The 14,780-nt window shown below is 37.3% G+C and overlaps 1 pseudogene; it reads right to left on the bottom strand.

Annotated features, from left to right (window-relative positions):
- Window positions 1–628: 628 nt before the first annotated feature.
- On the bottom strand, window positions 629–8,901 carry LOC124096650 (HLA class II histocompatibility antigen, DQ alpha 2 chain-like; annotated as a pseudogene).
- Between the last annotated feature and the right edge of the window lie 5,879 nt (window positions 8,902–14,780).

The following is a 14,780-nucleotide window of genomic DNA, read 5'->3' as shown; positions in this document are numbered from 1 at the left end:
CTAAGTTATAATGTCAATAATCTCAATTTATGAGTTTGAGCATGGAGTGGATTTAAATGTTGTTATCCTATTATAAATGTCCATAGGGATGAGGCTGTAGCTGCCTCTGGTATAGGTACCTTTATCCAATATATTGCCTCTCTCTGTGTGTTTTCATTGATGTCACCCACAAAAGGATCAATGTATGGGGCACTTTCTGAGACACACACAGCATTTTCTTATTTTCTTGTATTCACTTCTATCTTCTGTCTGGCTAATCCAGAGAGCTTCCATCTCATCTGTGGTGAAATATGGGAGCAGACATCTTGCATCATTCTGCCATCTTCATAAATCTGACATTTGTGGAGAACATTTTGATTTTATATTCTTGAAAATCCATTTTTGACCTTAAAAATGTTTTATTTCAAGTTTTTATTTCTTCCAAAACTTTTAGAATGCTATTTTAAAACTCAAAACTTAAGCATTGCTCTTTGTTTTTTCACAAAAATACTACATTTATGGAATAAAGTATTCACCATACTCACTGACCCCAAAAAGGATAAAGGCAGAGTGAGAGCATAAAGGAAATGCAGAATGTAAAAAAAATCTTTTATTATGATACAATATCATTTTGGTACTTCAGCTGTGGTGTTATTAATATGGCCTGATGAAGAAGTTAAGGACCTAAGAAATCTGATAAAATTTCAACATAAGCTCTTCCATTCTTGTGCACAACTTAAATGAGTTCTAGGAAAAAGACAGAGGAAAAGTATACTCTAAGCAAAGACACCACAGAAAGAGATTTATTTATTTAATTTTCACACAGATTTTGGATGAGGGTGATCCAAAAGCCAAGTAGGTAAATGGGTGGGACAGATCTCTTTGTGAAAGGTAGGCAATCATGTAATAATAAGTTGGAAGATTTTATAAGAGTAAGTAATCTCTGTGGGAAAAATGTTTCATGAATTCCACTCAAGCAGGGCAGGGAGGAGGGCATGGAAGGAGCAATACGATAAACCAGAACAGGAAGTGGGTCTAAGTCATATAGCAAGGCCTGCACAGAGAGCTAGAGTCAGCCAACCATTCCTCTTCTTTCTTGTAAATTGTGATTATCTGAAATAGCAGACAGCATGAGGTTGATGGAACCTGTGCCCCTGTCCAAGGTCAAGCCCATTCTTCAATTAGCCTAGAAGTTTTCCAAATACATTTAGGCATACTGCATGCCAACTCTGCACTCCCAGGCTCCCTATCTCCAGTTCCAGTTATAACACATCTGAATCCTTACCTCTCTGTTTTCTAGGTTATCACACATGAGGTCCTATGGTGGCTGGAAGTTCCACGGGAGTGCAGGACTTGGATGATGAAGATGGTGCCTATTACAACACCCATGAGGCCAAGAGACAATCCCAGGGCACAGACCAAAGTCTTGTCAGCTCTGCCATAGGGGTTGGAAGCTCAGGTTCCAAGAAAAAATAAACAGTCACAGGACAGGGTGTGTCTATGGGGAAAATGGTGTATGCATTTGGAAATGCACAAGACAACTAGACCTTGGGGAAGAGTGAAGTCAATTATTGACAACTTTGCAATTGTGGGATATAAAGTTGTGGCAATGGGGGTTAAAGGGTTAAGACAAGACAATGTAGCTTGGGGATTAAATTGGAAGGTAGACAATGATGATGGGATTTAAACATACCCCAGTGCTTGAGGAGAAACTCTTTTAGGCTCCTGTGTTCCACCTTGCAGTCATAGAAATCCTCAGTGGAGGGGACAAAAGTGAGGTAGCTGAACTTGAGGAAGGAATGATCACTCTTGGGATAGAAGGTGGTCTCAGCAATACCTTCTGGAACTAAATGTCCATTGGAAAACCAAGTGATATTGGTCACAGGAGGAAAGATGTTATCCACTAGACAGATGAGGGTGTTGGGAATGCCCGGGGTCACAGGAAATTTGGGGAACCCAGCCACTTCAGGGATTTCTACAATGAAAACAGCACATTTATTGTTATTTATGATAACTGTGCTTCAATATTTTTAACCATTTTGGAGGAGCCTAGTATTCTCCAGATACTTATGATATATTTTCTTGTCATTTTAGAATATTTTTATACCAATTACTGCTTCTATTTTTTCACTTTGAAATTTAGAACACATCTCTGTCTTTGGGAACCCTCAGGGCGTGTGTGTGTGTGTGTGTGTGTGTGTGAGAGAGAGACAGAGACAGAGAGAGGGAGAGAGAGAGAGAGAGAGAGAGAGAGAGAGAGAGAGAGAGACAGACAGAGAGAAATGAACCAACTTAGAGCTTATTAGGCCAAGAAGTTGGGAATATCCTTGTGTAGGAATTCAAGGAACATCTCATGGAACCTAGCAGAGGGATATTTAAAGTTAAATACATATGATGTGGACTAAGTATTTGCCAATATGTGTATTAGAAATGGGGAGGAATTTACGATGTAATGGAAAGAACACCTAACCCCCGGGGAAGGAAAAGATCAGACCTGGACTGTGAGGTAGGCACAGCGTAGAAAAGCAGAATGTGGACACTTACCATTGGTGGCAGGTGTAAAGTTGGAATCTTTAATCAAAATGTCCAGATTTTTTTTGACCACAACAAGATTTCTCAGGGCCTTCTGAATTTCAAATGTCGTGAAATTGCTAAACTCAGGCTGCCTCCACACAGTCTCCTTTTATTCCAGGTCGATGTAGAATAGTTCATCTCCATCAAATTCTTAGGTAAACTGGCCATAGTCACCATATGTCTGGTAGATATTTGTGCCATAAGTGCCGACATGATCAGCTGGAGAATTCTAGAGCATGAAGATGAGAATGGGCAGGTGAGATATATGGAGAGGAAAAAAAACTTCATAAATAAGAAGGCATAAGAAATACTGCGAATATTGCAGTGTATTACTCTATTTGGTTGCTCTAACAAAATATCATAAACTGCTGAGAGCCATTGCCAAGTTGGAATGACGCATGGCAATTTCTTTGTCAGCCTACCCAATGTTGCTTAGAGGAAGGACTCTCCATATTGGACCCAGGTCATTTGCGGTGACCTTGCTCAAGGACCAGGGTGGATCAGGGTTTAGGGCTCTCCTTGGGTTTAGGGCGGTTCCAGGTTTAAGGTGTACCCTGCTGGGAATAGGGCGTATCCTGCTGTCTCAGGCGCGCCGGCTCCTTGAGTTCCCTTGAGTTCTCGCGGGATTCAGAGAGTATTTGGGATTTTGCCCAGAACGTGTGTGTAAAGTGCCGGTGACAGTTCGAGAATAAAGAGTTGCTGTTTGAATCTACAAGGTGTGTGGTGGCTTGTGATTTTGTGCCCAGCCATACTGTGGCAATAAACAACCTGTATTATTCTGCTTATGGACTCCCAAATCCATGTCTTTCCCAATTGCATTTATTCTATCTCAAGAGTCTCAGAGGTTTTTGACTTGTTTTGGCACCAGCATAAAAGTCTAAAGTCCAAACTCCCATCTAAATATCATCTAAATCAGATATCCCTGATTCAAGGTATTCTGAGGAAAATTATTCTCCAGTTATGAATCTGTGAAATCAAACATGTTGTGTGCTTCCAAAGTACAATGGTGGGGCAGGCATCAGATAGACATGCCTGTTCCAAAATGGAGAAGTAGAAAAAAAGAAAGGAGTGTCAGGTCTTGAGCAAATCCAAAAACTTTTAGATAGAAAATAATTTTCTTTGGTTTGATGTTTTGACCTCAAGTGTCTTCTGGAGTAGTATTTGGGCCTACAAGGCCCCAGAATGTACTGACCCCATGGCTTTGAGAGTCTCCACCTTCATGCCAGTTCTTTATGGTGGACTTATCTAGGTATTGGCTGTGTGCCTGGTTTGTACTGCCCTGGATCTCCTGGGCATTACCCTAATAGGGACTTTCCTCAGTGACTTCATTGTTTCCAGGGCACTTGCTCTCTAGGCCTTTGCTGGATGGTAGCAACTCCAATGACCTCTGAAGTGTATTTGAGGTCATTCTTCCATTGCCTTGGATAACAAGTCCTGGTTTCTCTTTAGATGGCTGTCTAATCTTGCCATTGTTTTCAGACTAGCACCTGGTTTTGGTTGAGATGACTAATCCTTACTAATATTCTTATTAAATGGTCCCTTGGCCATCGCCTGCTCTTTCCCAAACAGAGCGTCTCATTTTTAACAATAAGTATAGGCTAAGGATTATCCAAATTTTAAAGTTCTGCTTATTTTTTATTATAAATTTCATTTAAGTCATTTATCATATAGTAAAAATAGCCAAGAATACCCAACACTATGCTGAGAAATTTCCTTACCGAAATATACAATTTAATTTCTTATAACATCTACCTTCTAGGAAACACTAGGATACAAACACAATTCAACCACATTCTTTGTTATAGGAAGGATCACCTTTACCACAGTTCCTAATAACATGCTCTTCATTTTCAACTGAGGCCTCATCAGAATGACCTTTACTTCCGAAAATTTACAAGCAATTTTTTCAGGATTACTTTGATTCTTAGGTATTACTTAGGTATTCACTAAGGAGATTGAGGCTCTCTCTTTATAGTTCTCTTCTTTTCCTTTTGGGCCTCTGCAAGAATTATCCTTCATATTCTGTCCATATTGTGTGGACCTTTTATAGCACACAGCAGAAAATCTTTGCAGCCTGTATCCATTTTGCAATTCCAAAGCTGTTTCCATACTGGTTACACCAGTACTGTACCATTCTCCTGGTACCTATTTTCTATCTTATTCCATTTGGGGTTGTTTTAACAGCATTCTATTAACTGGTTGAATTATAAACAGCAGAAATTTCTTTCTCTCAGTTCTGGGGCATAGAAAAACCAAGATCAGGACACCAGCAGATGTAACTTTTGCTGAGCCTATTCTCTAGAAGGCCATCTTTTCACTGTAACTTCAATAGCAGGAGGGGCAAGTGAGGCTGAGTGCAATAGCATACACCTGTAATCCCAGTGACTCAAGAAGCTGAGGCAGGAGGATCACAAGTTCAAGAGCAGTCTCAGCAACTTAGCAAGGCTTAAGTAATTTAGTGATACCCTGTTTAAAAGCAAAAAAATAAAGGAAGAATTTGGGATGTACTCAGTGGTAAAACACCCCTAAGTTTAATTCCTAGTACAAAAATAAATAAATAAATAAATAAATAAATAAATAAATAAATAAATAAATGAAAAGCCAGTGAGAATTTTTAGAAATATCTTAAAAGGGCACTTGTCTCAGTCTAATAATCTATTAAAGTCCCAATCTCCTAAACCATCACCTCAGAAGGTAGGATTTGAACATACAAACATGGGTAAAGGACTAATAGCATGTGGTTTCCTATTTTGCATAGTCTGATGTCAAAGTCCCCATTTCTGTCTTTTTCCTCTTTAAGTTATTGAGACATAAGGTTTAAAAATTGACTGTTTTAATTTTTAATTAACTAAAAATTAAATTTGTTTTTATGCAAATTGTCTTTTCCATGATATTGTGTGCTTCATGAGAAATAAGGATGTTATGTTTTATTCCCTTCTGTACCTTGAGTACTTAGTAGACTTCATGGCATATAGTAGGAATTCAGTAACATTTGTTTGATAAATAAATAAATGATGATTAACAAATATGTTAAAAATTTCATTGTATTCCATTCTTTTATATTTTTCTTTGCTTGGATTTTTTTTTTGGGGGGGGTTAAACTTTAATGACTGTTTCAGTGTCCATGATGTAGCAGTGTAAAGAGCTAGAGAGGAGGCTGATATGAACTGGGGTGAGTCATAGATTAAGAACAGAAAAGCAGAGAGAGTTACAGAATGATGTAATTTAATCTGTTTTGCCCTCCTTCTAGTGCTTTGATGGTTAGATGTGACAGGACTTGGAGTTTGGGCTGAGCAGCTGAGACTAACTTATTTCTAAGTCCTTAGGTTTTCCATCACACATTATCCCAGTTATCTGAGACAAAAAACCAAGATGTTACACTTATAATAATGCCTAACCTTGGCACTTATAGAGCTCTTTATTACTTAGAATATACATTTGATTATTTGTTTTTATTTGTGTGTTTCTCAGAATATTGCGGTAATTAATTATACACATGTGAAATCTGAAGAACAACATATGGAACTGACTTGCTCAATGTCATTCTGCTAATCATTTTAATTTTTCCCATTCTAATGATCTTCAGTCAAATTTATTCTCCTTGCCTCTAAAGCCAAAACTTGGAAAATATAAATTATGTTGAAAACAAACCAAAAAGTGACATACTATTTTCTGTATGGCAAAAACATTTATGGACTTAGTTATCCTAAGAAAATGGATAAAATAAGAATAAATTAGCAATCACTTTGAGAAAGAGTTTAAAGTGGGTGAGGAGTAGTAGGTTCATAATCTGCTGTGAAAGGAAAGCAATATACTTGGAGAAAGATCTCTAATTTCAGGAGTTATCATAAATTAATGGTGTAATCATAAATTAATACCGTAATAATGCTTGAGTGTATCATTTGGTTCTGACTTTAGAAAGACAATAATGCCCTCTGTGAATACTCAGTGAGAGGTGGACATTGTAGAATTCAGTTTAGTCTACTAAGATTAGGTTTTAGGGGTTTTGGTTTCTTGGAGGGAAAATAAGTATAACAATTCAGATTCAGGGGAACTGTGGTTTCATATACTACTACGGGGCAACAAATTTAGTCAAGTTTTTTCAATTTTCTCTCACAGTCCTAAATCCTCAACCATGTACTCACCCACTATGTCCTCACCTCCACAGGGGCTCACGATGGCCAGCAGGGTGAGGGCCCCCAGGATCAGAGCTTTCTTCATGGCCACCCTCCTCCAAGGGAATCCTCAGAAGTCACTTTTCTGAATAAGGGAAGGAATGAGAACTGGGCAAAGAAAGTGACCTAAAGAGAACAACAGGAAGAAAGCATTAGGAAGAGCCCAGAGCTACCCTTGCTGTCTTGGGTTTCAGCCCATTAGAGAAACCCCTGGAGCTGACATCTCAGTTGCCAGTTGAAGTACTTTTACAAAGAGACCTGTGAACTTCCCCTGTTTTGAATGCTGTAGGAGCACAGATTCACAATGGAGCAGAGGGAACTTTCATTCTGTAGATGGAGGAGAGGAACAGGAACCTCCATGGACCCTGGCAGAATGTGCAGATCTGGGGAGGAGCCCTGGGTGGATGTTGCTGGGAAGCCTCATGGATGGTCACTGTATGGTGTGGATTGAGTCTGTATTAATTATTACTGCTCCAGGAAATTGTTATTTTGTCATGCCCTACTCCACCCCACTCCACATCCCTCTTCCTAGTGTTTTTGGTGACTGGGACATTATAGAAACCAAATAAGCAAAATTTTGTTTTTTATGTGTTTTTTAATATATATTTTGGGTTAGTTTTATCCTCAAAAATCTCAATTAGTAGGAATCAAGTAACATTTTAGGTTGTCCTACTTCTGTACTTCTAATTAAGCAAGTTCTTAATTCATAGTCTCAAAAGCCCCAGAATTTTAAACATCTGTATTTTCAAATACTTAAAAATTTGTAGTATCAAGTAGAACCACCCACACTGTCATATCCTTTTCTACATCTTCCTGATTTTTTTCTGCTTTATGTGCTCCTTTTGGTCTTTCTGTGAAGGTGTTACATATTTTAAATTAAAGTTTGTAGATATGGTCATCAATGATAATTGCCTCCATTATTTATGCCTCCCAGAAACCATGAGCCACTGTGGAGTTTCACATGTATCTAAAGTTGGCATTAAAAATTCTGCCATAGATTTTGAAGCTACTGACAGTCTTATGCTTCATTATTTCCACAGATGCCTCTGTAATTAGAAGGTGTTTCTGGTTCCATTCAGAACCTATTCAATTTACTTTGTAGCTTCTAACTTTCTGTATAACACACCATAATTGTTCCTTTTATCATTCTAACTTACATTCTGTCTTTACAAATCTCTTGAGTTTCTAGCAGCAGACCAAACACTTTTTGCTATTTGATCTACTATTATTTGATAAAAAATTTTGTTTAGTAGCCTGAGATTTTTAATGCATGAGATCTGAACATCATCAAACAGTGTCTAGTTTAAGAGCTCAGAAAGGATAAAGGAAAGTCTAGGCAAATTCCTGCTACCAGATAATAGATGGCAGATTTGTATGTGCATGCATGCATTTGTGTGTGTATTGTGCATGCAACTTTGAGGAAGATTGGGGGAGATCAGTTACTTTTTCTGTTTTTCTGTCTCCTTTATCCATTATACTTTTTTCCCCTTTTGGTACTGGGGATTGAACCCAGGAAAATTCTACCACTGAGCTACACCTCCAGCCCTTTTTAATTTTCATTTTGACACAGGGTGTCACTTACTTGCCAAGGCTGGCCTAAAACTTGTGATCCTCCTGTCTGAGCCTCCCAAGTCTCTGGGATTACAGATGTGCACCACTGTCCCCAGGTATCTATTAAACTTTTAACCACTTCTTGGTTGTTTTGAGCCTAATGTGGTAACTTTACATTTAGCAAAGCAAAGTTCTTAGCATAATCATCTGAGTAAAAAGAAAGAATAACATTTTGATAATGACTAACACAAGGTTTCCTTTTATTTGAAGAGGAAAGAAAATGTCTTCCTTCCTAATTTAGTGGGAGGAGATGGAAGCTTAAATCATGTAAATTTTTCTAACAATTTGCTAGTCTTCTCAAACATTTAGAAGTATATTGTAGGCAAATATTATTTGATATAAAATGTTATACTGAAACTGAATGGTATACAGTGCTCATCCTTCTTTTCTTTAATGCAGGTTTTCTGAGTGATTCCCTGAACAGCACTCAAGTTAGTATTAGTCAACACGTATAATACATTAAAAATCTATATTTTTTCAAGTGCTGTAAAATTCAAGTTTTTCTATTAGTTCCATAACCTCTTTGTAGTCACAGCATCCACCTGAGGTCGAAGTTCATCATGGTAGCAGAGCTGAGCAAGACTGAGGATAGTGCATGGACTTCATATTAAAAAGATAGGAATTTGGGGCAGGGGTTGTGGCTCAGTGGTAGAGCACTTGCCTGGCACATATGAGGCACTAGATTTGATCCTCAGCATCACATAAAAATAAATAAACAAAATGAAGGTATTGAGTCCCTCTACAACCAAAAAAGTGCATTTAAAAAAAGATAGGGATTTAAGTTCTCTCTCATTTATCAGCTACATAGCTTTGGACAATTGGTGTACATAGTTTTAGCAGAGTGTTCTTATCTTTAAAACAGAAATGGTAAGTCTTACCTTATAATTAGCAGACCAAACACTTTTTGCTATTTGATCTATTATTATTTGATAAAAAATTTTGTTTAGTAGCCTGGCATAAAAACCATAAAGAAAATGATAATGAAGTAAATGTAACCTAAATCATATGTAAAATATGCATTCAATTAGTTGGCATAAGGTATTCATAAATCTCCTTTCATCATTTTGCTGTGTTAGGATCTGTATTGATAGACCTACTTTCATTTTCTTACTGGTAATTTCTCTTGATCTCTTCTTTCCTGGAAGATTATACATTTTTATTAATTATTATACAGTAGCACAGTTTGATAATGCTGTTTGCCAGTTTTCTTTTTCATTGGTATCTGCTTTTAGTTTTATTTATTTTTTTCTATCTTATACTTTCTTTAGGTGTATGACTTTTTTCTGCCTTCTCAAGGTTGAAACTCATATCGCTAATTAAACTTTTCTTAAGTTGCAGTGCATGTATTTAAAGGGATTAATTTCCCTTCAAGGTCTACTTTAACTGAATCTCATATATTTTGATATAATGTTGGTCCAACTGATGTGTTCACTTTGCTAACAATAATCCGACAGTCCTTTTCTGATTTAAGTTCTAAGGCAGACAAGAAACTCATATGTATCCCACTGTTACAGTATAACCAAAAGGCAGAAAATACTATGAATTTTGAATTAATGCATAAGTAGAGAAATAAATACTCAAATCTATCAAAGGCACATTGGATACTGGATTAATGACTAATCTAATGGATACTGACTGGAGAAGAAGGTATTGCATGGGGGGCTTCAGAGGAATAGACAGAAAATCAACCTTGTAAAAATAATCTTCTATTCTGAGTGAAGACATTTTGAAACCTAGCCTGGGACCTGGAATACAGCTGTATATTGAAAGGGGCTTGAATGTGGAGAGAATCAGAGGTGATAGACTTGGGAAGGTGTTGATCTTGGGAGTAGAGTGGGGACTTCAATGGTTCAGGATCCTCTAAGAGACATAGCAGTAAAAAGAAAAAGGAAGTAAGTGGATGGATTGAAGTATTTTTAGAAACAAAAAGGAATCACAAAATCAGCCCAATGAACTTTTGATACATTATTGAAACTGCACTGCCCTGTACTAGCACTAGAGGGTGATCTTGAACTAAGAAACTCAGCAATCCACCAAAATTCTTCCCTTAATATTCAAACCACTGTGCATAGCACAGGAAAATAGACTTCACAAAATAAACCAAAAACTGAAGATGTGATCTAGCCTCTGTTAGCTAGAATATAGTGTCTCCAGTATAAGAATAAAGAGAAGAACAAGAATGACTTCAACACCAGTAATGAAGCCAAAGGGTACTGTAATATTAGGTCTCAGATGGAATCAAGCATTCATGAATTGAAGGAAAATTCAAAATAGAAATGAAATGAACAGAATACAGAAAGACATGAGTGAACTCAGGAAAGAATAAAAAAACCCAAAAATCGCATTGAAAATGGAGATTAAATGACAAATGAATAAAGTTTTGAAATTAAAACATAACAAAGGGCATTGTAAAATGGCATAAAACAGCAAAGAAAATGATAATGAAGTAAATAGGTAAATGAGTATCAGCAATTGCCTGCGTTTGCTAATGTTGCAAAACAATGAACAGCAGTGAGAAATAACACAAATATATTTCCTCATAATTCCTGTAGGCCATAAGTCCAGTTGCAACTTTCCTGGGTCCTCTACTTGTGGTCTCACAGCCTACAATCAAGCTAAGCTAGGCTGCATTGCTAACTGGAGGTTTGACTAGAGAAGAATCCACTTCCAAGTTCTTTTAGGTTACTGGCTGGATCCACCTACTTAGAGGTGAAGCACTGAGGGCCCTCTTTCATGCAGACTGCTGACCAGGGTCCACACTCAGCTGCTACAGTCTACATGGACTTTCACAGGTGCTAACACAACATGGAATTTATTTCAAAGGCAGGAAGAGAGAATCTCTCAAGCATGATAAGATAAAAGTCTCATAAAAACACAACGATGGAGCAATATTCTATCACCTTTGCCCTATAACGTCTAACCAAGGGAAGGGAAGGACATCCTATTACATTTGTCATGTAGCATAGCCTCTTCACCTTTGCCACATAATTCTGGTTAAATTCAAGTCACAGGTTCCATTTGCACTAGAGGGGAGGAGGTTACACAAGGGTATTACTCATTAGGGGTCACTTTTGTGTGCATCTGCCTTCCGGCCCTATTGGCTTATATGTCTCCCATGTGTAAAATACATTCATTTTATGCCAAAGTCCTAAAGTATCGTTCTATGATAACAACAGCCCACAGTCCAAAATTTCACGTAAATCAGGTCCAGCTGAGGATGAGGCACCTGGGAATAATTCAGTACAACTAACTCCTGGGATAGGACTCTTCTCCATCTGTGGACCTGTGAAGCTAGGGACAAATTATCTACCTCCAAAATACCCAGTTTGTAATTGTGGGGCAGGCATAGGGTAAGAGCTACAGGCATTCTTATTCAAAAAAGGATAAAGTAGAAGGTTAAAAGGGAGTCACTGGTCCATTCCAGTTCTGAATTCCAGATGGGAAAACTCTAGCCAGACTCCTTTGGCTAGGTTCTAAGGACTGGGAGTAACCTCTACTCGCTCACTTTCACAGGTGTGGAAGGGAAGGGCCAGCTTCCTTCCTGCAGGGTGACAATGCCACTTACTCTTCCAGGTTTCAGTGGCTCTTGGCTGTATTCTCTGGATTTGGGGTCTGCCCTGAATCATCTTTCTCTTTTCGTGGAAGGTGCATGTGTTTGCAGATGAGTAGTTTTATCAGTTCACTTCCTGCTCGTGGAATTTTGTGAGTCCACAAGCCTGCTTCACTGTGCTTTCTCCCATTCAGTGTAGGCAAACACATTTCTTAAAATCTTTGTGTGTCTTCAGTGTATTCAGGAGGATTCATCCAAGTAGAGTGAAAAGCCACATCCATGAATCTTTTTGAAACAGTCTCTTCTCTGTGTGCTCTCTGCTGAGGTGGTTGAGGGACAACAGCTGAGAGGACAGGTGAGAGGATCCTTTGTGTGACTGAATTCTCTAACCAGTTGATCTTCCTGTGGTGCATCTGCCACAGTTGTGCAGTGATTGGTACAGAGGACAGGCAAAAGAGGTAAACATACACATAGTGAAATCCATAAAGAAGAGGGGAAAGAATAAGACAGTGCTAAGGTTATTTCATTTCTAAATTGCTTTCATTCTTGGGTATAAGAAGGGGGCACTGTTTAAGGCTGATGCAGAAGTACTAAAAAGTTATCAATTTAGAGTGTTTGGGTAATGGTGTCACAGTCACGAAAAACCAGAGGATGGGAGAGAAAGAAGAAATAAAAACTAGACTCCTGTTCAATCAATCCTGAAACACCTAATTAAGAAAATATATTGCTGTGTAACAGGTATTCTAGAAAAAGACACTAGGAAGAAAACAGAAAAAAAAAGAAACAATAGAAAACTTTTCCTGAGTAAAGTCTTTGGATGCAAAAGGTTCATTCAAAATTTAAAGGAATTAAACAGTAATAATGAAAATCTGCAGATTCATAAGTAATGATGAATTTTTTTGACTACAAGATCAGAAACAAAAGAAAAAGAATATTTAAAATGTTTAAAAAACTTTCAGAAAGAAAATAGGCCAAGAATTCTATGTAAAAGGATAAGAACCAGACAGAAAATATTTCTTTTCTGAAAGAAGAAAAATTGAGCAACAACCATGGGAAATAGTGGGGTATAGTATTGCTAAGGAGAGCATTAAAACTTTCTTTGTGTGGCAGATTAAAAATTCTTGCCCCACTCTCAGAGACATAAATTACAGTAAACAATTTTTGAAGTATGTTTGGTCTTTTTTTTTTTTTTTCCGAAGAATTGTGCTAAAACGCATTGATTTGCTGGAAGAATTTCAAGATGCCTAGAATATTGACAATCTGAAGGGTATTAATTAGGTCATGTGCACCAGCAGGGGGAGACTCTGCACTTTAGGAGTTCCAGGCGCACTGCTGCTCTCCCTTCCCCTCCCAGGTCTCCCTGGGAAAGGCCAGCAGTTCTACCCAGAGCCTGGCAACCAGCTCAGCTCTGATTTCACTGACTATTCCATCATATAATTAGTAAATGACGCTATCTGAGGTGTGGGTTTGGATGTTTGAGCAGCAAAGAAGCATGAAATAGAGCAGGACTTCAACTCTACTTATGCTTGCAGACTCAGAAGCTAGGAGATTGCTTATATAAAATTACATGCTTAGAAAAGAAAATTCACTGCCTTCCCTATAGTGCAAGTCACAACCCTTTTTCATATTGCTTTCATAATTCTCTGCCACTGTCAAATGAATTCTTGATACTTCAACAAATCATTTTATTTTATAATTTATATTTAAAATTATCAGAAGAATAAATATAGTTTAAATATTAAAGAATAGAGATGTGTTTTAATAAAACAGGAGAACTTCATATCATATATTCTTATTTTCTTGGGTAATTTAAATATAAATGGACTCTGAGTTATGTAAATGCTTCTTTGGGGGTTATCTAAGGATCAATGAATTTGCAAGGATTCAAATTATACAAAGTTTGCCTATTGATCAAAGTGAAATAAAATTAGAAATAAATGCAAAAATATATTGTCAAATATTTGAAAACAAAAATTCACAGTCCTTTTGAGTAAAACATGGGTCAGGGGAGAAAATTAGAAAGAGATTTAAAAATTATTTCGAGATGAATGAAATAAAACACAATATATCACAATTTATACATTTAAAGCAATGTTTCAATAATAATCACAAGATTAAATACACCGTCAATGAAGAGAGATCTCAAATCAATGAACTAAGATTCTACCTTAAGAAATTAGAAAACCATGTATTATTTCCCTTTTCATTGCAGCATAAATCCTAATAAAGCCTCTTTCTGATGGATAAAAAAGATATTATAAACTTAATATCAATATAAGCCCAAATTAAGCAGAAGAAGGGAAATAATAAAGAATGGAGTACAAATCATTGGCATGTAAATCAGAGAAATGAGAGAAAATTAAGTGTAATAAAAATATATTTATTTTTCAGGAGGTCACTAAAATTGCTAAGCTTAACCAGGAAAGAACCCCACAATTTACCAATATGAAGAATGAGAGAAGAGACACCATTGCAGATTGTGCAGAGATTAAAACACTTATGAAAAACTTTATGCCTACAAATTGGACCACTTAGATGCAATAGGAAAACTCCTTGAAAAACACAACCTCTAAAGATCATTCAAGAAAATGCAGTAACTTATCCCCGAATGGTAGTGAATGCCTGTAATCCTGGCAGCTGAGGCAGGAAGATCTGAATTCAAAGTCAGTTTCAGCATCTTAGCAAGTCCGTAAGCAACTCATTGAGACTCTGTCTCAAAGTAAAAATTAAAAAAGATCTGGGGAGTGACTCAGTGGTTAAGTGCCCCTGAGTTCAATCCCACAGTACCCCACCCCCCAAAAAAAAGGAATAACCTAAAACAGCCTTGTACCTAATAAATAGTTAAAATCCTTTCCTCAAGGATGCTCCGGGCCCTCCCAGGTGACAAATTC

This window comes from Marmota monax, unplaced genomic scaffold (assembly GCF_021218885.2).
Source record: "Marmota monax isolate L192 unplaced genomic scaffold, Marmota_monax_Labrador192_F-V1.1 WCK01_AAM20220418_F8-fsc00548, whole genome shotgun sequence".
NCBI lineage: Eukaryota > Metazoa > Chordata > Mammalia > Rodentia > Sciuridae > Marmota > Marmota monax.
This window is presented reverse-complemented; position numbering and strand designations above follow the sequence as displayed.